The sequence below is a fragment of the Acinonyx jubatus genome, chromosome A2, assembly GCF_027475565.1.
Source record: "Acinonyx jubatus isolate Ajub_Pintada_27869175 chromosome A2, VMU_Ajub_asm_v1.0, whole genome shotgun sequence".
In the NCBI taxonomy this organism is placed as follows: Eukaryota; Metazoa; Chordata; class Mammalia; order Carnivora; family Felidae; genus Acinonyx; species Acinonyx jubatus.
The window spans coordinates 7,025,725-7,053,659 of record NC_069383.1 but is presented as its reverse complement, the minus strand read 5'-3'; the positions used below and the strand labels follow the sequence as shown (position 1 = coordinate 7,053,659).

General features: G+C 48.5%; 1 long non-coding RNA gene and 6 other non-coding genes across 7 annotated transcripts; 2 read left to right on the top strand and 5 right to left on the bottom strand.

Annotated features, from left to right (window-relative positions):
* On the bottom strand, positions 1-27,885 carry LOC106984197 (uncharacterized). The gene is made up of 5 exons (XR_003426099.2): positions 27,670-27,885; positions 10,051-10,190; positions 7,871-7,990; positions 7,491-7,619; positions 1-491 (listed from the first exon to the last, which is right to left on the bottom strand). It is a non-coding gene; the product is annotated as an uncharacterized LOC106984197 (long non-coding RNA).
* Positions 4,598-4,669, top strand: TRNAC-GCA (transfer RNA cysteine (anticodon GCA)). Its single transcript has one exon. It is a non-coding gene; the product is annotated as a tRNA-Cys (tRNA).
* Positions 7,651-7,722, bottom strand: TRNAC-GCA (transfer RNA cysteine (anticodon GCA)). The gene has a single exon. It is a non-coding gene; the product is annotated as a tRNA-Cys (tRNA).
* TRNAC-GCA (transfer RNA cysteine (anticodon GCA)) lies at positions 12,521-12,592 on the bottom strand. Its single transcript has one exon. It is a non-coding gene; the product is annotated as a tRNA-Cys (tRNA).
* TRNAC-GCA (transfer RNA cysteine (anticodon GCA)) lies at positions 16,055-16,126 on the bottom strand. The gene has a single exon. It is a non-coding gene; the product is annotated as a tRNA-Cys (tRNA).
* TRNAC-GCA (transfer RNA cysteine (anticodon GCA)) lies at positions 20,120-20,191 on the bottom strand. The gene has a single exon. It is a non-coding gene; the product is annotated as a tRNA-Cys (tRNA).
* On the top strand, positions 22,056-22,127 carry TRNAC-GCA (transfer RNA cysteine (anticodon GCA)). The gene has a single exon. It is a non-coding gene; the product is annotated as a tRNA-Cys (tRNA).
* Positions 27,886-27,935: the final 50 nt, after the last annotated feature.

Genomic DNA, 27,935 nt, shown 5'->3' with positions numbered 1-27,935 from the left:
GAAAGGGGCAGAGTGCGAGTGGGGAGGGGCAGAGAGAGAGACACACACGCAGAATCCGAAGCAGGCTCCTGGCTCCAAGCTGTCAGCACAGAGCCCAACGTGGGGCTCGAACTCACAGCCTGTGAGATCACGCCCTGAGCTGAAGTCAGACGCTTAATCGACTGAGCCACCCAGGGGCCCCACACCAATCATCTTCGACGACCTTTCTCCCGACTCCCTAAAAGACACTTCACGATCCTCTAGGCCTGTATCAACAGCAAAACTCTATGCTTTAGATGGGCTAAAAACAGGTTCTCACAATAAATTGGTTGACAGCAAGAAAGCCTCAATCTGTTTACACTGGACGGCAGGAAAATGCGGCAGAGAAACGGCCACTGAGGACAACGCGGTCAGACTTTGTCTAACTTGACAAGCCGGCAAAAAGCTCTCTGTCTGACACCCCGGGTCGCGAATTTTCTTTGTCTTCCGTTATCAGCACACAACATAAGTGCCTGAAAAAAAAGACAAAACCTCTTTTTATCTTCAGTGATGTGCTTCAGAGTTTCTCTTTCATTAAAGCTCCTTCCTTTTTGTTGGCGAGAGACTCGAATTTCTTAATTAGTACTTTTTCCCCCCTGTTTCATAAACACTTGGAACTTTGGCTGAGGGCCTGGCGGCTTGTCGCTTTCCTGTTCCTGCCCTCCCACGACACCTCCTGATCTTGAAGATGACCTCTCTGGGGGCGCCTGGGGTCACAATCTCAGGGTTCGTGCTTTGAAACCCCCCCCCCTCAGAGCTTCAGATGCTGTCTCCTTTTCTCTCTGCCTTTCCCCATTCACTCTCCCTCTCTCTCAAAAAATAAATAAACGTTAAAAAAAATAGAAAGAAAATGGCCCCTCTGATGACAGCCTCCATCTGTCACCCCATTACGACTTCTGGTCCTGTGGTCCCATCGTCCTAGCCTGGTGGCTCAGTGGGGCCCTTTCTTCCTCCTCGCCCTCTCCCCATGAGACTCCCCCTCCCTTTTCAGGGTTCCTTGCACCTCCGCCTTCAACCCCCCAACTGGAGGGAGCGCCTTCTGCCCCGCATTGCCCTTCTGGGTCCCCTTCTTGGGATGCCCCAAGCTTAGTGGAGGATTTTAGAACCAGGCTGACACTTGTATTTGCTTTGGCTCCCTCGGCCTTCAGCCTCAGTAATGTCAACGCCACATAACGATCCTTCCAGGGCTCGGGCTTAGCTCTAATGTGTTCACAGAGTCCACCCCACTGCGGTGGCAGAGAGGCCTGGGTGAGGCAGAGCGCCAGTATCCCCACCCCTACCCAGTGTCCTTTGTAGCCTCCTTCTTGTCGCGTGGCTTCACAGAAGAAAAACTACACATCCCAGCCTCCCTTGGAGGTAAGGGAGGCCAAGTAACATGCTGGAGGCCCTTAAAGGGCCAGTGCAGTCCCAAGCGCAGAGCAAGAGGACGGGGCTCCCTGGTGCCGGGGCTCAGTAGGTCCATAGCAGGCAGAGAGGCCTTCCATTTCCTCCTCCCCTCCTGGGGGCCCACGGAACTGGGCAGAAGCCGCACCTGCCTCTCCTTGTCCCTCCGGAGGGCTCCCTAGTGCCCCTGATGGAGCCATCTCCCTCTTAAGGGAAAGAGGCCTACATACAAGGCCCTGTGTACGGTCCCCATCACTGGCTGGGGCCTATCCCTTCCTCCGCTGTCTTGCTCCAGGTGTGAATATAAAAAAAATTTTTTTTAATGTTTATTTTAGAGACAGAGCACAAGCCGGGGAGGAGCAGAGAGAGCCGGAGACAGAATCTGAAGCAGGCTGCAGGCTCCGAGCTGTCAGCGCAGAGCCCGACGTGGGCCCCGAACGCACGAACCATGAGATCGTGACCTGAACCGAAGTCAGACACCTAACCAACCGAGCCACCCAGGCACCCCTCTCCAAGTGTGAATATCAAAACCTTTCTCTCCCTTTGGAAATGTCATCATCACCCTTCGACTTTATTGCGAGTCTCAGCTGACCTGGGAGGTGACCTCCTACACGGTTTCTATGCCCTTCGAGTGTGCCCTCCCTGTACCCTGGGCACCAGAGCCTGAAGTCTGAGAGGCCACTCTGGAGGCTGAGAGGTCGGGGCGGGAAGGCAGGCGTGGAAGAGCGTGGCATGTGGCTGAGAGGCGGGCAGGTGCCGGGGGTCTCAAGAAGGCAGCGGGCTGGCCCTTTGCCTTCAGAGCAACCAAGGACATCTTGGATCCTAGCTGGGTGGACAGTGGACAACCCGTGTGTGAAACCAGAGTGACGGCACCGGAGGGGAGGGGAGGGGGCTGGAGACCGGCGGAAACAAGAAATGCCTGCACAACCGCAGCAGAGGTGGTGGGTGAAGGACAAACCAGGAGGGGCCCAGGGAAGAGGGAGGAGTCAGGATGAGTGCAGCTGCAGAACTGGGGGAAGGAAGGAACGTCTGCAGTGCTTTCCCTCGGTTACTTGTAACCACTCAGTCAGTACCTGGAAGGTGGGACTGTGCCGACATTGGGTTATTACACGCGTAAATTGGAAAATTGAAGAATCCCTCACCCACTCATAGGCAATAGCTCTTTGGTTTATTTCCTTCCAGAGGAGATTATATGATATATATATATATGTTATATATAATATATACATTTTAGGGGTGCCTGGGTGGCTCAGTCTGTCGAGCATCCGACTGCAGCTCAGGTCCTGATCTCCCGGTTTGTGGGTTCGAGCCCCACGTCGGGCCCTGTGCTGAGAGCTCGGAGCCTGGAGCCTGCTTCGGATTCTGTGTCTCCCTCTCTCTGCCCACCACCCGCTGACACTCTCTCTCTCAAAAATAAATAAAAAACATTTTAAAAATTAAAAAAATACGGGGTGCCTGGGTGGCTTGGTCAGTTGGGCGTCCAACTTCAGCTCATGTCATGATCTCGCGGTCCGTGAGTTCAAGCCCCGCGTCGGGCTCTGTGCTGACAGCTCAGAGCCTGGAGCCTGTTTCGGATTCTGTGTCTCCCTCTCTCTGCCCACTACCCGCTGACACTCTCTCTCTCTCTCAAAAATAAATAAAAAACATTTTAAAAATTAAAAAAATACATATGCATTATATGTATATAACATAAAATATTAATGTCCAATACATAATAAAATATATATAACAAATATATATATAACAAAATATATATAACAAATGTATATATAACAAAGTATATATAACAAATGTATATAACATAAAATATTTAAAATAGGAAAATTTATATTTAAACATATTAAATATATATTAACTATACATTATGTATTTTATATATAAAAATTTAATATTTAAATTTTAATATTTATATTAAATTTAATATTTATTTTATAAATATTTATATTAAATTTAATATTTATTTTATAAATATTTATATTTATATTTATATTTTCTATTTATAAAAATATTTATATTTTATATTATATTTAATATTTAAAATTTAATATTTAAATATAAAAATTTAAATACCTTTGTGTGTATGTGTAATCTTTCTTATCATCTAATGATATGTATATATAGTATCTTTTTAAAATTTTTAATGTTTTATTTATTTATGAGACAGAGACAGAGCATGAGCAGGGGAGGGGCAGAGAGAGAGGGAGACACAGAATCCAAAGCAGGATCCATGCTCTCAGCTGTCGCAGAGCCCGACACGGGGCTCGAACTCACAAACCGCGAGATCATGACCTGAGCCGAACTCTTAACTGACTGAGCCACCCAGGCGCCCCTATACAGTATCTTTTTAAAAGCCCAAAGGATCTCGCATCATATGCTGCCTATTTTGCTTTTTGGCCTTCATGATCTTGTTTATGAGTCCTCGCATAGATAGCGCTCTGGGCTTATTTCATCATTTTCTGTCGCATCACAGCCCATCCTGTGACACCATGTTTGTAACCTAATCCCCGTCAATGGATATTTAGGTGGTTTCCAGTTTATTGCTAATACAAAAAAAGGAAATGCTGCGATGAATCTCCAGATACGTGTGCCTTTATGTACTCATGGGACTATTAGAGGAAGAAATCCCTAGGAGCGGGAGTCTCCTAGCGTATAATCTTTCCTAAGTAACTTTTTTTTTTTTAAAGGCCACATGCTCGATATGCAAAGCTTGAAAGATAAATAAAAGCACAGAAAAAAAAAAGCAAAAGCTGAGATCATGTATAATTTTACGCAGACACACTGTTTTGCAACCTGCCTTTCCATTTGGCAAATTCTCGTGGATGTTCTTCCGTGTAATTAAATAACCTTCGGCTGTGGGCTCTGAACCTTCTCTCGGCCCAGGGGAAGGCGCTGTCACCTGGTCACAGGTATGTCACCGTCCCAGTGTGCCTGACATGCAGTGGATGGGGAACAGTGAGAGGGAGTTTCCTGCATGATTTTAAGGGTCTGCCCACCTGTAAGGGTCAACGAGGCTACTGGGCGCCCACAGCCAGGTGCACACAGAAGAGATACACGAAGAGGATGGGCTGGTTTCCTGCGGGAGGGAGGCCAGAGCTGAGAGGAGCAGAGTTGGCTAGGACAGTCCAACCAGCAAAACTGAACCCCGGTGTATTGACACAGGTACAAGGTGTTAATAATACATCACCATGCCAGTTAAGGGGGTATAGCTCAGGGGTAGAGCATTTGACTGCAGATCAAGAGGTCCCCGGTTCAAATCCGGGTGCCCCCTTCCTTAACTAGCTTTTAATCACAAGTGGGTCCTGTATCGCCTGGTCCTCCTTGGCCAGAACACCCAGCAAAGAGAGATGAAGCAGATCAAATCCTCTGCAGGGTCTGAGGCTCTAGCCCCCAGGTCTTGGAGCTCCCCCTGGGGCCCGCTCCAGACTCAGACCCACCCCCTGAAGAGGAGCAGGATTTCGGTTGGCTCTGGAGGACTGACTCCAAGGAGTTAGTACAGAAGATGACTGGCCTTCCCTGCCTCTTTTCTCTCTCTCCTCAGTGTAGAGTCACGGGCTCCAGTGAGGGAAAGGAAGCTCGAACCCCATTCCCCAAATCAGTAAGGACAAGAACGGGCAAGGTGCACCTGTCCTTAAAAGCTCACCTCACTGTGACAGGGAGACTTCTGGCCTCCAACGTGAATCCCAGAACTCCTTCAGACACTGACATACCCCTCATGTCTAGTCGGACCTCTACTGCAGGTGGAAGGCATTCCTGCCCTCCTTCTGCACAATCCCCTGCCCACACCAGCCACCCATGGCCAAGGACATCTGGGTCAAAGCAGGGCTGTGTCACTGGAGGGCTCCGGGCTCCTCTAAGGCCAAGGGTCCCCGGGGGGACTGTCCATCACAGCCCCTGGTGTGTGAGGGGGTAAGGGCAGCGGGGTGTGTCCTTCTCGGAAATACAGCTCACAGGCTCCAGATCAGACTGCCTGGATCGGAATAGTTGGGCATGGGGCCAACGGACTCTATTTTTAACAAGCCCACGGGATGATCCCGGTGGAAAGTCAGAATTGGAAACCACCAATTTAGTTCGGTGCCCCGTGTTACAGGCTTGAAAAGAGGCCATAATTAAGAGACGTTCCCAAGCACACACACCTGATTAATAACAGGTTGGGGCCAGATCTCACACGGCTGGTCTTGGGCTCTTTCCACTTCCCAAACCCGGTGCCAGACATGACGCCACATAATGACCCAGATCATGTCCACCAACCCCCCCATCCGGTACTAAATGAGATAAGCTCACGGCGGCCTGGAAATCTGACCCAGGGATCTCTTGACCCGCAGTCGGATCTTTTCCCCTGAGCCAGGAGCTCACTTCAAATTGTTTCCTGGTTGGGACCTCCCAATACCGGGTAGTTGCTGTTTATTCCCATCTGCCCCGTGTCCTGGCTGACTCACCCTCTCCTGGCCATCGGCTCCCTCCCCTTTCCCACTGACCCCTCATTTGAGCGCCCAGAAGCCCCCTCTGCCCTGCCCAGTACCCGCCCCCACTTCTGTCTCTAGCTGGTACGCTTTGGTGTTCCCCCGACCTTCCCTCCTCACTGCACCTCCTCCTGGGCTCATTTGTTCTTGCCCCCCAGACCCCCCCAGCCTCTCCTGTTCAAGACACTTCTTCTTCACCCCAAGGCCAAATCCTTGGGGTGAGTCTAGGGGAGGCATTTGGCCAGGAAGGCTGAAGCCACCTTCCCTGTGAGCAGCCCCATCTGCCTCAGAAGGCCTCACATCTGGGGCTCAGCACACCTGGAGGGGGCAGGGATGCCTGTTTGGGGTACCAAAGCCCAAAAGCCTTCTGAATGGGCACGGGGACTCTCACTTTGCTGGCAGGGCTACTGCCCCGGGACAGTCAGACCACACCCACCTCCCCCCTGCAGGGGACCCCACACTGTCCCCTCCTGGGGCCACAGGCCGTGTGGATTCCCAACCAGACGCGCAAAGATTCTGATGGGCCCGAGAGACACCCTGGGTGTTCTCTGTTACCAGCAGCGAGCGGGCAGCTTCTGCACTTGGCAGGTGGGGGCCGGGGCACTGGACCCTCTGCAAGCAATGCTACCAGTCCTGGTTTAAGACGAAACCCATGGGGACTGGTGGCTTCTGGAGTTGGCGTCTGGTGCTGGTTCCTCCCCGTCCTCTCAGAAATCCCCCGTACGGTTTTGGAAGCACCGTTCACCCCTGAACAAATGCCCCAACTTTCACGCAGGAGACCAGGGAAGCTCTGGCTTCAAGGGAATTTGGCAACCTCAGGATCAAAGTCTGCCTCCGGTGTTCCACTGGGTCATGTGGTGCCTTAGATTTTCTCAGCGCGGCCACTGGAGACCCCGTGTGGCCTTCTGAGCCCCGAACGAAGAAGCTGGACCTCGGATCCAGGAGTTCCCAGTATGTTAGAATCAGCCACCACGTCTCTCGCTCTCAGCGGGCTCTTGGGTTCGATTGGCCCCAGGCAACAATTTATTTAGCGGTTTCGCCTCGGTGGACCCTGGCCTGCTATACTCCTACCAGGAGGGGCCGACTGGACTTTTACTGACTTCAGCACAACTAGGCCTGGCAGTTAGCTCCCCAGTCCCACATCCGCCCCCAGCCCCCCATTTCTCCAAGGATCTCTTGCTTGCAAATGACTCCCTGTACCCATTTCTCAGCTAGTCATGCACATAGATGCGAACCCAGAACCTGCTTCTGTCTGGTGGAAATAGACTAGACGGTCACTGGCAGGCTGGGAGGAGCCCAAGGCCCCGGAGGGAGGGTGGGAGAGCCAGGCTCAAAGGGACCCCAGTGGCCAAATTCACAGCCAAGGGCATAGCAGAGCACCATGCGGGGGCAGAAGCCACTGTATCCCCAGTGGGTGCTGAAGGACCTGCCAGCCCTGCCAAGGCGGCCAGAGCTCTGTATCCCGCAGTGGAATTCACCTGGTAAGGTCTGAGCCGGGTCCTAGGCCCGGGCAGTATTTGGCACGTTGGTTTGGTAGAGCAGGTTGCAAAGCTGTGCTTTCCCCCAAGACTCACTGTTTCAGGTGGGGGTTCAGGTGCTGGGCAGTCAAAGAATAACACAAATACCCACCTGAAGCCACCAGAGAGGCTTGGGTGGTGGAGCCCACTTGAGTGTTGGAGAAACACAGGAGGTGAAACCGAAGGGTCGGGATCCATCTCTTCTCTCCTCAGAGGGGTTTCCAAGTGGGGGACACAACAGCTGTTATAGGGGGGCAAAAGCAGGCATAATAAGGGGGCACCTGGATTTAAACCAGGGACCTCTTGATCTGCAGTCAAATGCTCTACCCCTGAGCTATACCCCCACCTGCTTATAGGTGTCTAATAAACTCTTTAATCCTTCAGAGCCACGCCCTGACTGTCTCTGACTCGAGATGTATTCTTAGTGGCTCTCTGCCACCCTAACACCCCTGCAAACATGCCCTACCCACTACGCCCACTCCTGCCCCTTACCTCCACTTACAACCTCCTCCTTCCCTCAGCCCCTGGCTGTAGGCACTGGCATTGACCACATTGAGGTTTGCAGCTGGAACATTCTTCAGACTCATCCGCAAGAGCGGGATACAGAACTAGCTGCTCAACAGACAGAGAGGAGGGGAGGGGAGGGGAGGGGAGGCAGGGCTTGGGCCCCACCTGAGAACCCCTAAGCCAGACTCTCTGGGAAGGGGACGAGGGACAACATGAGCTTCTAACAAGCTCCTGATGATTTGGGAGCTGTTGTGCCCCTCACGGGATAGAGCTGGGAAAAAAAAAAAAAAAAAGTTTGGAATTCAAATCACGCCCCAACCAAACTCACTTGGTTTAATGACCAAGTTACCACTAGAATCCACGTTTATGATTAGGGGGCCTCTTTGCACTAAACTGGGCAGGAGACTGAGCTACCCCCTTCATATCTTCTTTTTCCCCCTTATTCTCTGTCTGTTGCATCATTCCGTGGGTCAGCCAGCAGAAATAAGCGTGCAGTGCGTGGAAAGCGGTGAGGCAAGAATGAGAGATTTGTGGTCACCGGAGCACAGACACAGGACCGCGTGATGGCAAACAGGAGGTCAGAGCAAAAAGAAATGCCAACAGGTGACGCACTGACTGGAACCAGGGACTTCCCGACACAAAGTCAGAGGCTCTGCCCCTGAACTGGGGTTCCTGGTGAGCACCACGTCACCTGTGTGGTTGTGCCCAAGGAGCTACCACGCACTCTCACTTCTCATCCCTAGCGAACTAGTGGGAGCTGACTGCCCGACCTCGTCCAGATAGACCTCTGTCTGACTTTGGACGTATTCTGTCCTCTAGAAACTTCTAGAAATCTTCCCTGCCGAGAGTGCTGCAGCCTCCTCCCCAGTCCCCGTGTGGGGCACTAATCATTGCTTAGAGCTGGAATCTTCCCTCTTTCCTTCCCTTGCGCTCAGGTTTCACTTCCCCAGTCCGCTGCCCCCAGTCCCACTCTGACCCCCTGCAGCATGGGCTCCTCTGAGCTGTCCTACATCGCTTTCTCTGCTCCCCCCACTCTTTTCGTTCCTTACTCCTTGGCTTTAAAGGGAGATGGCCTTACTGGAGACGTCACGGTGCCATGCTGGCCCCAAACCATCAGCCCAGCACAGCCGGATGACTTGGGACCAGGTACAAGGACTCGCTGTTTGGGCACCAAACTCAGGCCTTTACTATCTCCTAGACTGGGACCAGCGGTCCCTGCCTCCTTGGACCTCTCCCCTGGAAGTTACCACTACGAGGCCCAAAGGCCACAGAGATCCCAAGGATGCAGAGAAGGGACAATCATCCAAATTGGCATAGCATATGGGGGCCAAACTAGATGAAAAGCAGACATGCATCTTGAAAAGGACGCAGAGAAGGGACAATCATCCAAATTGGCATAGCATATGGGGGCCAAACTAGATGAAAAGCAGACATGCATCTTGAACAGGACGCTTTGCAGATCTGTCTGTACGAGGGGAGGTTAGAAACTGTGTGGGGGACCAACAAAGGAGTGTTGGCTAAGTCAAGAGTGGTAGCAGCCGCCATACAGAAGAATACTCTATCCACTAAGAAAGGTGTCCTAAAAGCTTTTTTTTATTGGTGTGAAAAAGTCATTTATTCCTTTTGATGTTAAAAACATCATAGAATAGCTTCATCTTTGTAAGAAAACGATATGCAAATTATAAACATCTCTGAAATGACCTATTTGCTTTTCTCCACGCAAGTTAGTTTTGCTTTAATAAAAAGCAACAACTTGGGGCGCCTGGGTGTCTCGGCCTGTTAATCATCCGACTCCTGATTTTGGCTCAGGTCATGATCTCGCAGTTAAGTTCAAGCCCCACATCGACACTGCACGGACAGTGCGGAGTCTGCTTGGGATCCTCTCTCTCCCCCTTCCTCTGCCCCTCCCCCACTCACACTCTCTCTCAAAATAAAATAAAACCTTAAAAAAAAAGTGCAACAATTCCAATGGTCTGTGTCACTTAAACAGGAGATGCTTCTGTCTGAAAAGAGACTGATTCCAAAAAGATTCGAAATGGGTCGGTGGAGACAGGTCCCAACTGCCCCGATCCCACCTGCTCCCTTCCTGATGATGTTGTGCCAAGAACCCAGTATCCAGGCTAGTGGTCTCATAGCACAGGGACATCCAGATTCAGATCTCTGACCTCATTTTGGTGGCTCCAATGGTCTTATTTTTTGGAAGAGTTTTTGCATTTCTGCACACCCAGATGGATTTTTCTTACAAAGCTTCTGTTCCTCATCCACTGGGTCAGTCCAAGGATGTCATCATGGTGCATTCCAATTGCTAGAAAGGAAAAAGACACTAAAGGCAGGTGTATCAGTTGATATTGTGGGTCTCAGCCCTGTGTCGGGCTCTGTGCTGACAATGCAGAGCCTGCTTGGGATTCTCTCTCTCCTTCTTTCTCTGCCCCTCCCCAGCTCACATGCTCTTTCTCTCAAAATGAATAAATGAACTTAAAAAAAATATAAAAGAACTATTGGAAATACATCACAGAATTGCTAGGAAGCAGAAAATCAGGCTTGGGAAAGGCATGACCACATCAGCCTCAGAGATTACAGCAGTAATCTTAGGAGTTGAGTGTTTTCCTGTTCTTTATCTTTTGCTGAGGCGTCTGCTAAATATCCCTTTGAATTAAGTAACAAGGCTGTTTCCCTTATTACAAAGCTCTACTCATTATTGGATAAAAAGCAGAAAGGCCATCACATACATTCAAATGGGAGATGTCACAGCGTGTGTGTGTGTGTGTGTGTGTGTGTGTGTGTGTGCGTGCGCACACATGCATACATGTGCACATGAGTTAAATATTAGAGAAAAGCTTTGGGGATTATAAAATACGAACACAATATAGAACCATATGTACATGTAGGCAGAACTTGGCAACTAGGAACCATCCCCCATGTTCTACCTGACTATTCAGGGAGACCCTTTGTGTCTAAGTATTTTGTCATTCCTCGCACCATTACCTGGGTAATAGGGACAGTTCCAATAAAGGCTAAAATGAAAGCAAGATGTAGCAACTTGCTTTTTTTATGTTTATTTATTTTTGAGGGGGGGGAGGGGCAGGGAGAGAGGGAGACAGAGGATCTGAAGCAGACTCCGTGCAGGGCTCGGACCCAAGATCCCCGAGATCATGACCTGAGCCGAAGTCAGACGCTTAACCGACTGAGCCACCCCGGTTCTCCACCAGTTGCTTTTTGAATTGGAGGAGGGGCCCTGACATCCTGTGAAATGATTCATACAGGAGGCGGGTGAAACTATGAACCCAATGGATAGAAATTTGACGATCTTGCCTTTGGTTTTCAGCACATCAGTCATTGAGCAGACGAGCTGAGTGTTGGGCTGGGGTTATTGGGAAGTCCGCCGTCTCCATCTGTGTCCGGAGAAGAGAACACACACATCTGAGCTTTCCACTGTACGGCTTTGAGCTTCCCGAGACCGTCAGCCTTGGCTTGGCCCTTTCTACTGTTCTATCCCAACACGTGGTCCCTAAAGGTTCTGTCCTTCAGCGGGATCTCTATTCCAAGAAGGAGTGGTACTCAGAACCCTTAACCACGGCTCACAGCATAGACACCGACCAATCGGAATGCACGCCAGCCATAAACAGCCATCAGATGCCTGCCCGATGAATAAGCTTCCTCCAACCCATTGGCCAATTGAATCCATGTGATCAGTTCATCAGCTAACTCCCCACTGACAGCCCGTGGGCTCTTAGATTTTCAGCCCTGACGAATCAGCTGGAATTCCACCTCCTTCAACGTTTAAAGCAGAGTCGAGGGGCACCTGGGAGGCTCAGTCGGTCAAGTAGCCGACTTCGGCTCAGGTCATGACCTCACGGTTCCTGAGTTCGAGCCCCGCGTCGGGCTCTGTGCTGACAGCTCAGAGCCCAGAGCCTGCTTTGGATTCTGTGTCTGCCTCTCTCTCTGCCCCTCCCCAGCTTGCTCTGTGTGTGTGTGTGTCTCCCTCTCTCTCTCTGCCCCTCCCCTGCTCGCACTGCCCCCCCCTTAAAAATAAATAAACATTAACAAGAAATTAAAGCAGAGTTATTAGTTATGGGCAGTCACCACACCTAGCAGTATGGTGCCACTACGATCTGTCACCACCCTAGCATGCCCACACCTTCCCTGCCTTTCCTGCATTCTCTCCCCTCTGCACACCTGGCCGCTCTCTGCCTACAGCCCATTGATGTTCACCACCGGAACGTTGTTTAACATTATATAGTATTGTATTTTCCAAAATACTTACTTAGAACCACTGGATGTTACAATTGAAGTTAGCGGAGGGGTGGTGGGATGTGTGCCTCCCCAAAGCAAAAGTTCCCAGGTACCTCCTCTGTCCGACTAAATCATAATCCCTAGGGCTCATCTGTTGGTTTTTTTTTTTTTAACTAAGGTCCCTAAGTGCGTGCAGGCAGGCTGGGTAACCTGTGATCATAAGGTAAAGTTTGAAGAGGAACTTAGGACCTTCTGTCACACATACGTCATTCATAACAGCTCCATGACATGTGCCGCATCCCAGAAGTCACCTGAGAAAAGGAAGGTGGCAATGGAGAGGACTTTCCAATAAGCAGGACCCTAACTTAGATCACTTGTTTGTCAATAAGGTAAGCCACCTCCAGGGGGCACCCGGATTTGAACCGGGGACCTCTTGATCTGCAGTCAAATGCTCTGCCCCTGAGCTATACCCCCTTACTGTGGTCCTGCTCCTCATTAGCATAGTTAACCTGTGACACCACGCCCAAGCATTCCACAGTGTACTGTACATTCTATTCACTCTTGGTCAGTCAATGAAACTGGCAAGCCCACTAGAAACTGACTGGAGACCACCCTCTGGCCAGGAGTTCACCCTCCCTTCCCCCCCGCCCCACCACCACCCAGGGCTTCTGGCTGGTCAAATAGCACTTTTCCATTTTGAAGCCACAATCTGAATTCCTCCCATAAACTGCAATCTCCTCCTCACCCCTTGCTCAGTACCTGGGGGGTGGGGAGAAGCGAGAGGAAGTGTGGGAATCAGGCCTGTTATGTCCATAATAACGCTTCATAACAAACCATCCCCAAATTCAGATGTATGCAACAATAAACATTTCTTTTCATGTTCATAGGGTCAGCAACATGGATGACAACCAGTAGATCTAGTCTGAGCTTGATCTGGTGGCCCTGCTTCAAGCTGGAGGTCCATCTGTGCTTGGTTTCTTTCTTTCTTTTTTCTTTTTTTTTTTTTCCTGTGCTTCATTTCTTTATGTGAGTTGGACACAGGTCTGCTCCAAGTCTGTTTCTTCCTGGGTCCAGGTTGGAAGAGTCACAGCTAGCAGGGAAAATTTTCTCATGGCAGTGGCAGAAATGCAAAAAGGTCAAGCCCAAGCACGTAAGCAGATTTCAAGCCTCTGTTAGTATCACACGTGCTAATATCCCACCAGTGAAAGCAAGTCTTAGGACCTACCCTTAAATCAAGGGCAGGGAAATCTATCTTTTTTTTTTTTTTTTTTTTTTTTTTAGAGAGAATGTACGTGCAAGCAGGAGAGGGGTAGAGGGAGAGGGACAGGGAGGGAGAGAATCTCAAGCAAGCCCCATGCTCAGACTAATGGAGGGCTTGATCTCACAACTGTGAGACCATGACCTGAGCCAAAATCAGGAGTCGATGCTTAACCGACAGAGCCACCCCAAACCTGTTCCACTTCTAATGGGAGGATGTGAAAAGTCTTGTGGCAAAGGGCACACATAGAACAAGTGCAGAACTGGGGCCAACATTTTAATCTACCATCGTCTGCCCTCTTGGTCATAATTACTTAAATCTCTCCCACGTGCATAAGGTACTCAGCCTCATCCCAAAGCCCCCAAAGCCTCATTCAGTCAGACGAAGTCCAGGATCTTATGATATACGTTAGATCCAGATGAGGCTTCTCTCGATCCAGAGACCTATAAGCTTAAGAAACAAATTATCTACCACTCATACACCCAAAGTCCAGCGATGGTGCAGGAACAGACTTACGGCAGTAAATGTTTACGTGCAATGACTGATCACAACGGGAAACACACATGGTCATAGACATTGAAATGCTAGGCATAAGTGGCCACGCCCCCCTTTTGCCTTTTGTTACAGACAGAGCCTCCTTCTAGATACCAAATTGAGTATTTGCCAGCCTTTTTACAATAATATTGTATAACAAACCACCCCAAAACCCAGTGGCACACAACATATGCATTCCAGCAGTAGGGAATATTCCTTGAGTCGGCTCTGGTTCTGCTACCTAGGGAGAGCTCCCTGCCCACTGTTCTGCATGACTCATGGGCCCACCCTCTAAGACGTCTTCCCTTTTTCCTTCCTCCTTCTCTGAAATTTCTGGAGAGATCATTGGAAAACATGTCCTTTGTTGTGGCTAGGCATTCTTCTCAGTTTGCTTCCCCCTATGGAATGCTGGAAGCCCAGGCCCTTTTATTCTCTAGTCTTGGTAACTTTTTTGTCCAGGCTAGTAATGTTTTCGCCAATACAGCTCTCTCAAGAAATGTGTGGGTTTTCTATGTATTTGACTCCACATGCCGAAAGCCATGACCACAATTCTCTTTGATGTATGTTCTCCCTCCAGCTCAATTATAAGTACTTGGGCACATCCTTAGTCTTTCTAGGAATACTTTTGTCCAGCTGAGACGATATACTTAGTATCGGCTTAATTCTTCAGTGCTCTTAATGAAGTACATCTAAGCTATGAGCAATGAAGTACATCTAAGCTATGAGCACATTAAGCTTGATTTGGTTTGGGGCTATGTCTTACTGGAAGGCTCTGGATTTGGCCTTTTGGCTAAAGTGATGTAATAACAGCCTCGCCTTTGTTTTGGACGGGATGGTTTTATTTTTCTCACTACGCAATTCTGAGCTATCTAGATTGCCTCTAAATTCTGACTGCAAACCAGTAAGTTGTCTTCTGAACTCAAATCTTTTTTTTGCAGTACCTTATCAAAAACAGCCTGTGACAAAACAGCTCATGCATTCAGTATTTTTCTTCATAATATCCTACCCCTAACACTACAAGTTCAAATACATTTTCTGCCTTCCAGGTTATCATGAGCCTGTTTTCCCTGCCCTCAATAATAGTTACCCCACTAACTTCCCACTAATTCCCCATGCTTCATCATGAAGACATGTCATGTACTTTAGGCTTTTGTTATAGCAGGAGGCCCCTTCTGAATGTCAATGTTAGTATTTTCCAGTCGTATTCATAAGAGTGTTGCAAAAACGTCCCAAAGCATTGACACACGACAATAAAAATTTATTCTCATGCTCATGGGTCAGACTGTTGAATGAGAATCAATTGATAGATGCTGGGCTTGGCTGGGTAAGCCCGCTTCAAGCTGTGGGTCAAGAGGGCGTTGGCCTTTCTAGGTGAGTTGCGCTTAAGGTTGGACCACGTGTGTTCTTTCTGGGGCCCAGGCTGCAGGGGCAGCAGCTCACAGGATAAACACATCTCACAGTAATGGCAGAAATGCCAGAGGGCACACTCAAATTTGCAGGATTATCTCAAGCCCCCGCCTGCATACACCTGCTCACATCCTGTTGGCACTCACACGATGTGCCAGTTATCAATTTTTTGACTCCTGGGTCCAAATTCATGCTTCCATACCTGCCCTGCAATAACGGACTGGCTTCCCTACGCCTTTCTCCTTAAGCGAGCACAATGCTAAGAGCTGTCAGTAGAGGGCGCCCGAGGGATGTTGCAGGAGAAAAGGGGCTTGTCTCCCTCTCTCCTGCTACGTGTTGTTTTGTTTTGTTTCGTTTTTCGTTTTTTTGCTTTTCCTTCCCCTTGGTCTCTGCTGCAGGGTTGGTCAGTGGTGTGGGAGTGTGAGGATCCAGGCACGCACCCGGGGAATGAAGTCCCGCGGTGGACCCGATAGCCCCAGCTGGGCCGGTGACCATCACCCTGGGCCCTCCCAACTCCGTGTGGGCACCTGCCGGCGCCGGCCATCTGGCTGGCCTCTGCCCCTCAGAAGTTTGGTACCAGGAACCTACCATACTTCAGTATGTCAAGGGAGAAAGGACACCTGAAAAAACACCAGGGTCTGGGGAAAAGAGGTGGGGAGGGCAACTGATGACATTGTATAGAATGTGGTAGCTGGGAAGCCACTCCTCTACGAGAGGCAATAAAGCAAAGCTCCAGCAGGGGGCACCCGGATTCGAACCGGGGACCTCTTGATCTGCAGTCAAATGCTCTACCCCTGAGCTATACCCCCTTGCGTGGGACGGGGTCCTCTTTAGGGCACTGTAAGTTCTGTTCCTTCCTGGTCGGCCCGTGAAACCGGCAGGTGCACCGCAACTCACTAAAGACGGCTATGCAGCCATAACACCGCCTTTCCGATTCCCCAGAGACCCTTCGCTTGTCTCCTAGCACTTTTCCACTACAGCCACACCTGAACTGCAGGAGGCACCAGGTTTCTGTGGACCCCAGCCCCCCCATCCTTCCTTTCTTCCCTCCTCCCTCAGCTACACCTGCTCTGCCCCAACCTCCCCAGCCTCACCCTTGCTTGCTCTCTCGCCCGTTTTCCTTCACATCTGCCCCGGTCTCCCCAGCCCAATCCCCTCCTGAGGCAGTCTCCCAGCGGCTTGGTTGGGCACTAGAGAGACAGGAGCCCCTGAATCCTTCCGGCAGCACAACAGAGGAAGCTAGCCAGAGGCATAACGGCTGCTATTTGGAGACCCACAGCCCTGGCGCAAGGATCCCTGGTTTATGGTCAGAGATGGCTCTTTCTTCCAGGCCCTGCATGTATCCACGCCCCCACCCCCACTCCCTCCCCACGGCCGACCCTCACTCACATAGGGAGGACACACACCAGTCCTTCCTAAAAGGCACCAGCACAGTAACCTATGTTCTATTACATGGCATCAGAGACCAGTGAGATTCACTTTTCAGAGACCACAGAGGATACCGAGCTATGCAATGGAAAATGCGGTAAAAGAGGGGAGATTCTTGTCTCATTCCTGTGCAGCTTATTTGGATCATTACTGCGTTACGCGGTTAACATGTTTCATTTCAAAAATAGAATGTAAATTCGAAATAAGTATTCCAGTGAGAACAAAGCAACGCCCCATCCAGGATGTTTCTAACATAATCAACCTGCTATCATGTTGCTGGCTGTTTGACCGCCCTATAAAACACCATCTTTTTATTAAGGGAGGTGATTGGAAAGCTGGGCACCCTTCCCTGGGGTGGCCACGTTCCCCGGTGAGGAGAAATCCACTAGGCAGAGCTGGTTCCTAGCCTCCCTGCCCGAAGTTCTGGCCTTTGTTTCTGAGGCCATTGAATAAGCCCAGGATGGATGTGAAGATCCCACTCTTTTCCAATTCGTGTCCTTTTCACGCATGTGACAAAGATACTGTTAATTTAACTGACATTATAAGTCAGTAACCCACAGGATCAAATCCTACTTTTGGCTGGAGGCTTTTTCAGTTATTTAGGGGTAAGAGATCAGACTGTCTGTGCTTGGCGCTGGGTAGAGGGTTTACACATTTGACCTGCGTTTTATTTCTCTGAGTCCCAATGCCAATAGAATTAGCCACTTTAAGATATATTTTCTTACTGTTTTATTTATTTTTGACAGAGAGAGAGAGAGAGAGAGAGCGCGCGAGACACAGCATGAGCGGGGGAGGGGCAGAGAGAGAGGGAGACCCAGAATCCGCAGCAGGCTCCAGGCTCCGGGCTGTCAGCACAGAGCCCGACGTGGGGCTCGAACTCACGGACCGCGAGATCATGACCTGAGCTGAAGTCGGATGCTCAACCGACTGAGCCCCCCCCCCCAGGCGCCCCTAGAATTAGCCACTTTACTGTATGGTGCCCCCTGGTGTTCTTAGCACATCAAGGCCTGGCTCTCATGCACTTCCTTCCACGTGACACTGGCAATATTCAACTTGCCTGCTTTGTCAGTGTGTCCATGACTGCCGGGTCCCAATTTGTGAATAACTAGCCAGATGTTCACTGCTTTTAGCCCCAACAAGACCAGATGACCGATGTCATGTCCCCTTCACCTCCTGCACCGAACTCTGGTATCAGTTTTCGCACTGCCAGCATTCTGTCTCAAAAAAAGAAACTGATAATGGCTCAATGAAACAAACAAGGAAATTATGGGCACAATGACAAAAGTCTCAGACCACTAAAGGAAACCTAGAGATCTACGCTCAGAAAATGGGCAGAATTAAAGGACAGCCGGGGGGGGGGGGGGTGTCAGGATCATTTACCTCCAAACAGCATCCTGGTTAGGGGGCTGATAATGCCCCCACTGTGCACCAGCTGCAGCCATCAGCCCCACTGCCAATGCCAGAGCAGTGGCCCCCCTGGAGTAAATTCCAGATTCTTCCTGCTTGTGTGTACCTCATTCCATGTTCCAAGTCTCCATCACGTGCATGGGATCGGCTAAGCCCTGCTGGGGTTTGTGGGAGGGCAAAGTCTGGTACTTTTGCCTTTTGTAGTATAGTTACCTCCTGGTTTCCACCAGCCATGCACAGCTCTGGATCCCCCCCAAATGGAAAGGAATTTCAAACGTTGAGGGTGTAAGATAGTTACAGATACGTACCACGAGTATCATCAGTGAGACTGAATCAATGGCAGGATGAGGAATGGAGAAAATTGTGTAGTGTTACCAGAGACTGGGGGAAGCTTTCTAGCAAAGGCCTGACGTGCTGCTCTTCTCTTCCCCCCTTTTTTTTTTTTTAATTCTAGTGTAGTTAACATACAGTGCCATGTTAGTTTCGGGTGTCCTGTGTAGTGATTCAACAACTCTATACAATACTTGGTGCTCATCAAGGTATGTGTACTCTTAATTTCTCTCTCCTCTTCTTGTTGGAAGATGCAGTTATTGGGAATGCCAACACCAAGTCTAAATAGAAACGACAGCAAGCCCATACCATGGAATATTATTCAGTGATTAAAAAAGAAATGAGCTGTCAAGCCACAAAAAGACATGGAAGGACCTTAAGTGACTATAGCTAAGTGAAAGACGCTGACCTGAAAAGGCTATATACAGTATGCTTCCAACTGTATGACACTCTGGGAGAGGCAAAACTATGGACAGTAAAAACATAGGTGGTTGCCAGGGATTGTCGGGAGGGGAGGGATGAATAGGTATAGCAGGGGGGATTTTTTAGAACAGTGGAACTATCTTTCATGATGCTAGTGATTGTGGATACATGGCATTCTGCGTTGGTCAAAACCCATAAAACTGTAGGAGTCTTACTGTAAACTACAGGGTATTAATAACGTATCAATATGCATTCACCAATTTTAACAAATGTACCACACTAGGGCAAGGTGTGAATGACGCGGAAACTGGGGGGTGGGGGTGGGGGTGGGGGTAAGGTGAGGGGGTATAGGAGAACTCTGTACTTTCTGCCCAGTTTTTCTGTAAACCGGAAACTGCTCTAAGAAATAAGGTCTGCAACATACATATTTTTAATGACAGCTGGTGGGGACTCCCTGGATTGCGAATCAGAGACCACGTGATCTGTGTTCAAAGGACCCACCGAGGAGCCAGGGCGCCTTGCCCCTGCCCCGCAATCGGTATCCAGAGCTCTTAGCATAGCAAGTCACCTACGTCTTCCATGGGCTCGCCTCAAGCCTGGGGGTGGGGGGTCTGCTGCATGGCGGAGGGGCCCCTTTCCTGCCAGGCCTCCCTCTGCACCTGGCAGCTTCTCAGGCCCCTGCCCAGGGCACCGGCTTTGAGAATCATACACATTTAGGCGAAAGACCCTTTAAAAATCATCCAGCGTAGTCTTGCCCCACACGCGTCCGTCAGATCATCTAGAGCGGGTGGGGTTGGAGGAGATAGGGGGAAGGGCAGAAGGTGCCAGGTTTTCCCGATGGGCCCTGCCCAGGCCTCCCGCATCAGAGTCCCGGCTCCGAGGCCTGTGATGTCTCGCGGCTGCAGCTTCTGTGTGCGCCCCCGGCCTCCTGCCTGCTTACTCACTCGGAAGGAGAAACAGTGCCTGAGATCACCAGACGTACACGTGGGCCAGAGGGTTGTGGCAAAAAGGTCTGTTTCTGGGTGGGCAATGCAATTTTCCCGCAGCAAACCACTTCCCGAAGCAGGAGATGGCCTTTCCGGCCTTTCCTCCCGCTTCCACTTCCGGTATGCTGAGCCGTCCACAGGAAATCAGCCCAATTAAAAAGGTCGCCTAATTAATAGGTAGGGTGAAACCACTGCCGGGACCCAGGATGAGGCGGAAAGAAAACCTCCAGGGGGCACCTGGATTTGAACCGGGGACCTCTTGAGCTGCAGTCAAACGCTCTACCCCTGAGCTATACCCCCACACATAATGTTGATTTCTAACTGACATCTTTTAACCTGTTGCAATACCCAGGTACCTTCCAGGACACTGCGACTGTCTTTCACTCAGGGGTCCTGCAGAACCTCATCGTTCAGAGTGATGCCCTGAGTGATGAAGCTTCCCCTTCATTTCCCACAGAGCTCGGTTCTTGTTTGATTTTCCTCTACTGTGCGAAAGCAGTTATCACTCAACCATCTTGTCCCTTGGTTCTAATACCGCCTTTATTGCCTTATTATAATCAGGAAAACATTCTTATTTTAAAAAGCTGTATATTCAAGTGAAAATGTATACGTAAGTAAAAGAAAGTAAAATTAAATAGATCTAACGGGCAGATCTGTATTTTAGTAGACCTCCCCCCCATCTCTCCCCAAAGTAAAAAACTCAAACTATATCTCAAATCACCACAGCCCTAAATGTACTGTTTGCATTGTTAAATGTCTATGGATTTAAAAAACATAAATATTTTCAGATTAAGCCCGGGATGGTCATAATTATCAAGGATTGTTTGAAATGTATATTTTCTAAATCATGGAGTTCCTTCCTTTACTGTGTGTGCTATTAAAAAAAAAAAGTTGTAGTTGAGAATTATAATCCAAAGTAGTAAGCAATGATATGCATAACCTTTTAGCTGTGTAGACACTTGAACCATGGCATTTTGAAATTAAAACTTTTTTTTCTCCTTGGTGAGATGAGTACTTGAATAAAGTTGTCTTTATTGATATTTTATGCTATTATAAAATAAATATTTTTTACAGATGAAGAAAAACAACCTCCAACCTAGAATTCTGAACCCAGGTAAACTAATATTTAAGCACGAGGGCAAAGGAAGGGCTTGTCAGTTGGGCAAGACCTGAGCGTGTGTATTAGAGCAGAACCCCACCATCCACAGTGGACAGAGAAAGGAGATAAGCCCTGGGGAGAAACAGGGACATGAAAAGTCCGTGGGTGACCCTCCAGTGGTACCTGCAGCCTCCTCCCAGAGCCAGCATCTCACACCTGATACCCTCATGCAGAGAACTAACGGGCTTCTCACACCAAACACAGAGGGAAGCGAATGATGAGTTCTCACTCCTAACCAGCTCCCTGCTCCATCCGTGGTGCCCACCTAAGTGCAAGGAGTTCCCCCAGCAACCGGGGCCAAACACCTGCCAGCCACTGTTGGGTCGCCTCTTTCTTTTGCCTCCAAAGCCGGCAGTGAGACTTGTGGGCTCCGCTGTCAGATGTGTCTGCATCTGAGCGGTTCTCTTGGCCCCCCCCACCGGGACCTGCGGTCAAGGCCCAGGGTCCAGCTCCCACCTAGCCCGTCCTGATACTCTCCTCACAGGTCTCCCCCTTCTGTTCTTCCCCTCCTCCTATTTCCACCCAGATGATTGTTTCAAACATGAGTGGGACCACATTTCCTGCTCTGCTCAGTAGCTTACCACCCTCCTTAGAACAAAATCCAAGGGCATGCTATAGCCTATGGAACCCGGGGTTCTAAACCCAAAGTCAGGAAGAGTGGATCCAGGTTCTGATCCTATTAATAAAGGGCTTTCTGTGGTAGAAAGACTAGTAATCTTGAATCTCTGTAATCAGATGCCCACTGTGAATGGCATAGAGACTAGCGACTCTGGGGCCCCTTCCAGCTATAAATGTCGGTGTCAGTGCTTTTCCAGAAAAAGCAGGGAGGTAGCTATACGGAGGGGAAACTGTTGCTTGTTTTGCATCAGAGAGATAAAATTGTAATGAGGAAGGCTTGGCAGCTTCCAGAAGGCCCAGCCAATGAATGTTTGTAGTGAAAATTTATGGGGATGCTGGGTGTGGCTACACAGGTAAAAGGTATTACTTAGGCCACAGCCGACATCAGGGGGTATAGCTCAGGGGTAGAGCATTTGACTGCAGATCAAGAGGTCCCTGGTTCAAACCCAGGTGCCCCCTGCCGGCCCTCACTTTTGTTCATTGAAGCTATTAAAGATTCAGCTCCTTTCCCTAATAGGGAGCCTCAGGATACTAAGACTTTCCAAATCTGGAGAAAAAAAAAGTCAGGGATAACTTAAAGCTTTGTCACCAAGCACCACAAGCCCCAGAGTGATAGATTCCTCCAACTCTGACTTCATGTTTCACTTACCATGGGTCTTTTTCCGTACAGGCTTAGGATTATTTTGTCTACATGTTTTCATTGTTCCAGTCTATGGTATGCTGGTAAATATTTAACAACCAGCTCTTGGGGGAAGAGCATGGCTGATTTTTAGTGTTTTCCAGTTTCACGGTATAAATAATCTCACCATGGCCAATTTCAAGCTACAAACGTAAGATCACTGAACATGGAATTGGGAAGGTGTGCTAACAAGTGACTCTCTGGAGCAAGATCGGCTCTAGCACACCACTGTCCCTAATCTGTCTTCCCCAAAGAGGCAGCGATGGACTCTTTGACCTCTACTCTATCCTCACGATGCCAACTGACATCAGAGCAGTGGCTGATATCCATCTGATCGTCCATGGAATCATCCATTTGCTCAAGACATATTTGATTCCTACTCGAGGCCGGACACAGGGAAGACAGAGCTGAGCAAGAACCATCTGTGGTGAGTAGAACAGCCGCATGAAGAAACGGTCAAGTGAATAACAAGAATAAGGTAAACAGAGGAGAGGGTTATTTTATTTTATTTTGTATTTTTTTGAAGAGAGTGCTGTTTTAACATAAAACAATTTCTGATACCAGAAATATGCTAGATTAGATCATCTAAAATTCCTCCTAACTCAAAGCACCCAGAAATGCAAGATAAAATATAGCAAATATCCTTTCGTAAGTATAACTGAGCTGTCATGACAATAAAGGGTGTCTTGGGGGTGGGTGGGGGGATGAACTAAAGTTCTGACCCCAAGAATGCCCATGGCTGTGGTGAGACGGCCTAGGTGTTGAGTTTTAACAGCCATGTGGATCCAGAAGGTTAGGTCTAGACTTGGAATCCCCTCCCCCATGTAAAGTCAGACTCTCAGAGTCGCACCATTAGTAAAAGGGCGGGCTAGTAAAACGCCAGCACAAGTAGACAAGAGGTCCTTGTCTTTTCAGGGGAGAGGGGGTAATTCCCCTGAAAATTCATAACTACAAAGCTATTCTTGTTAGAACTTTGAATTTACACTGCCTGCAGGGTTGAGAAATTCCCCAAGCTAAAAGTTAACAGAAAAAATGTGCCCAGGCTAACACTGATTGTGGGGTACCCAGAAGAAGCAAACACAAACTCTGAAGGGCACATGAGCAAACCAGGCCCCACAGAATTCCCACAGATGAAACCTGGCTTCAAACGGGTTCACAACTCAAAATAATAAAACATATGAGGATCAGCCAACCATGAGTGAAAGCCATCAGGCAAAATAAAGGATGTCAGATAAGAGAATTATCATACAGATACTATGAAGTAAGTATGGTTAAAATTATTATTATTTTTTTAAATGTTTATTTATTTTTGAGAGAGAGCAAGCGAGCAGGGAAGAGTCAGAGAGAGACAGAGACACAGAATCTGAAGCAGGCTCCAGGCTCTGAGCTGTCAGCCCAGAGCCCGACACAGGGCTCAAACCCATGAACAGTGAGATCATGACCTGAGCCGAAGTCGGACACCCAACCCAGATGCCTCAGTATGGTTAAAATTATTAAAGACATAGGAAATTGAATATATAGGAATATGTGACTTTTAAAAAGATGAAGCAGACTCATATAAAATGAAAAATACAGGGGCGCCTGGGTGGCTCAGTTTGTTAAGCATCTGACTTCAGCTCAGGTCATGATCTCATGGTTTGTGGGTTCAAGCCCCACATTGAGCTCTGTGCTGACAGCTCAAAGCCCAGAGCCTGCTTCAGATTCTATGTCTCCTCTCTCTCTCTCTGCCCCTCCCCTGCTTGTGTTCTCTCTCAAAAATAAATAAACATTAAAAAAATTAAAATAAATAAATAAAATGAAAAATACAATAACTGAAATTAATAGTATAATAGTGGATTAGACAGAAGAGAGATTTGTGAGTGAAATAGAATATAAATCTTAAAAAACTACCAAGAGTGAAGCACAAAGTTCTAAAAAAATGCAAAACAAAAAACAGTGGTTAAGAGAGGTGCAGAATAAAGACAAATGTCAAATATGAATTCTGCAAGTATAAATTATAAGGAGGAAGAGCAATATTAAATAATACAATAGCTGAGAAATTTCCAGACTTGTACAAAGACCTCAGATTTAGGAATGAGTTCTGAAAAAGATAAATTCACACCCAGGCACATTGCAGTGAAACTTCATAATACCATAGACAAAGGGATGATCTTAAAAGTGGCCAAAGAGAAAAGACAAATCATGTACAGAGGAATAATAATTAGAATGACAGCAGACTTTTCAACGGAAACAATGATGGTTGAAAACAATGGAATGAAATCTTACACGTCAAAGACTGTAAGTTATAATTCTCTACTCAGCTCAACTATCATTCAGGTGTGGAAGAAATATAACTGAAGGCTTTTAGTTCTAAGATTTCCTTGCTGAAAGAACTTTAAAACTTGTAATTCAGAAAGAAGAACACTGAACCCAGAAGGAAGGAAAAAGGCAAAATAAAAAATAGTGAACAAAGATACCAGTGAGCACACTGGTAAATCTAAATAGCACAGATTAAACAAGATGAAAAATGAATTGGGGGGTGCTTAAAAATAAGACTGAACTAAAGAGAACAATTATACAGAAGACAAGGGCAATGATGGGATTGAATTAATATATTAAGGTCCTTCCATTGTGTGAAAGGAGGGTGGAAATGCTAATTGATGTGAGACTGTATCAGATCAGGTGGTGTGTGTGTAAAAATTTAGAGTAACCCCTAAAAGTATAGAAAAAGAAGACTAAATTAGATAAATTTCAAATTAATAGAAAGAGGTGAATCAAGGTGAATTCGTCAAAGGTGAATAAAGAAAAAGTGATCAATCCACGAGAAGAATGGAAAGAAAGGCATAGAAAAAGTCAGAATAAATAGCAGAAAATAAGATGGTAGAAATGAATCAAAATATATTACTAATCACAATAAATGCAAATGGACTACTTGCCAGTTAAGATAGAGGTTGTCATTATGGATTCAACAACAAACTCTAGCTACATGCTCTTATAAGACACCACCTGAAACATAAATATACAGAAAGCTTGAAAGTAAAAGGATGGGAAAATATATATCAAACAAATACTATCCAGAATAAAGTTAGTTTTGCTATATCATTATCAAATGAAATGAATTATAGATTAAAAGTACTATTACGGCAAAGAGTATTACCTCATAATAATAAAATGGACTGTCCCAGGAAAACACAATTCTGTACTGTATACACAGTATCAAAATATATAAAGCAAAAAGTATCAGAAATACAGGGAGAAACTGACAAATGCACAACATAAATAGATTTTAATACATCATTCTTAGTAACTGATACATCGAGAAGCAAAAAATGGTAAGACGGAGAGGACACAAATAACACAATCAGTAAGCTTGATTTAACAGATCAAACTAGATCCTACAACCAACATTAGAACATACACGCTCTTTCAAAACAAACACAGAACAGTTTCAAACATTTATTGCATCCTTGACTACAAAGCAAGTCTCAGAAAATCCTAAACAAAAAGAACATCACATACTCTATTCTCTTAGTACAAGGTAAAACTCAATAAGGAAAAGAAAACTTTGAAAAGGACCCATACATTTGGAAACTAAAAAGTACTATTCAATAACCTCGTGGATAGAAAAACAAAATAATGAAAACCAGAAAGTATTTTTAAATTGCAGCCATTTTCACGTGGAGGAGTGGACAGTACCATTTATCTTTAGGAGGAAGCTGGCCAATTTGTTTGGGAAAACTACAGCTGGCTAGTTCACCAAAAGCCAATTCACACAATGGCCAGGTAGCCAAAGGCCAAATATGATGAAACTAGGCCACTGAATATCAATTTGCTGAAAACCAGACTGAATGATTGAGAATCTTTAAACAATGTGTTCCAGCTACACTCCTGCCTCTGTCTCTGTGCCGAACTGCCAACACACACTTCCGATGGAATTCAGGAGAGTTCTCCACAATCACTTTGCAATGCAGATACAGAGGCAGGGCTGGATGTAGGAACAAGGTCAGAGGTACAACTAAAAGAGACAGGAAGGAGGTTCCTCAAGCACTGGGAGAGCTGGCCACTCAGCAGATTGAGCTTCGGCAAACTGGTCACTGAGCAGACTGGAGGCTGGCAAATCTTAGCGACTGCTGACCCAGAGTCTACAAAGGGGGTCTCAGCCTGGTCGGGTAGGGGGCGGTTGAGTCAAAGAGATGCCAAGACTCTGTACATGCTATAATAAAGGTGTGTCTTGGGTGGAGAAATTACTTTTTTCTAAGTTGAGGGATTTTAGAGACTGAGGGTGGGGCGAGGGGAGGCACTGGGAGAAGGGACACCCTGGCTACTGGGAGGAAACCTACCTCAGCACGAATACCGGGCACACAGCACAGGCAAGGGGCTTACCACAAGGGGCTACGACCTTTAGGGATCCCGAGACCAGATGCTGAACTTGAAGCTTTCCTTTTCCATGCGGTGAAACCGTTGTGACATCTTCAAACACTCCCACAGCGGATTACACACGCACACACTCACCGGTCTGTGTTGCCAATTCTTTAGGCACGAAGGCCGGGCTTGGCCCTGGGTATGAAGCTGGGCAGTGACTGAGAGTGGTCTCCCCTGGAGGCCTTTCCTTGAGAGGCCAGGCCAAGGATGTCAACACTGTACCCCAGAGTACCTGGAGGTGACCAGCAGCAAGGTCAGCGGAGACCTATGGCAGGCCAGAGCTGCTTCAGGGACCAGCACTGGGACTGCTGGGCCAGAAATTCTCTTTCCCCAAATATTCCAGAGGAAGAGCCTGTGGGGGATGGGAGCGGGGGAAGCCGGTTCCCCGGGGCTGTGGGCCTCTCTGCTTGGCTGGACCCCTGCCTCTGTCTCCCAGAGCCGGTTTAGTTCCACATGCCCACCTTCTCTGAGCTGTTTTAACAGGGGGTGGTCCCCCAGGGCCGGAATGAGGCTCCTTGTGCTCAGCAGGGATCCTCCCCCTGCCCCCAGCCCACCACGTCCTGACCAGAATGGTGGGGCCCATGCTTCATTCACTCATCACACATTTATTTGAGGACCTCCTACGTTCCAGAAACTTCTGGGGTCACCTAAGTCAACCAAATAGGCCAGCAATTGGTCACACTGGCCCGGCTCAATGCTACCGCGAGCGAGGGAGCGGGGTGACAGATCTGAGGATGCGCGGGGGTCCGGCTGCCTCTCCGACTCATCCCCGACCGCGCGGCCCGCGCCGTCCGGCCTGCAGCCCCCTCTTCACCCCTGCGTCCGCTTCCCCCCCCCCCCTCCCCGTGGCCTCGGAAACGGTCGGTTTACGGGATGTGACCTCTGGGAGAGGCGGGTCCCTTTTCAACAGAGCATCCCCACCTGGCACGGAAGATGCGCCCAGTAAATGTTGGATGCAAGAGTGGATGATGGATGGATGATGGATGAATGCGTTCCCGCGTGCGGACACACCCGGAGGCTGGCCACCAGGCGGATCCCGGCGCGGAGTCCCTCCCTGCAGCCTCCCGGGGTAGTGAGCCGAGCAGGTGGGGAGGGGACTTCAAGGAGGCCGCCCCCGACTCTGTTGCGCTGCGGGTGCCGCGGCGCCCTCTGGGAAGGGTAGTTCGCGCCTGCGCCCAGCGGGCCGC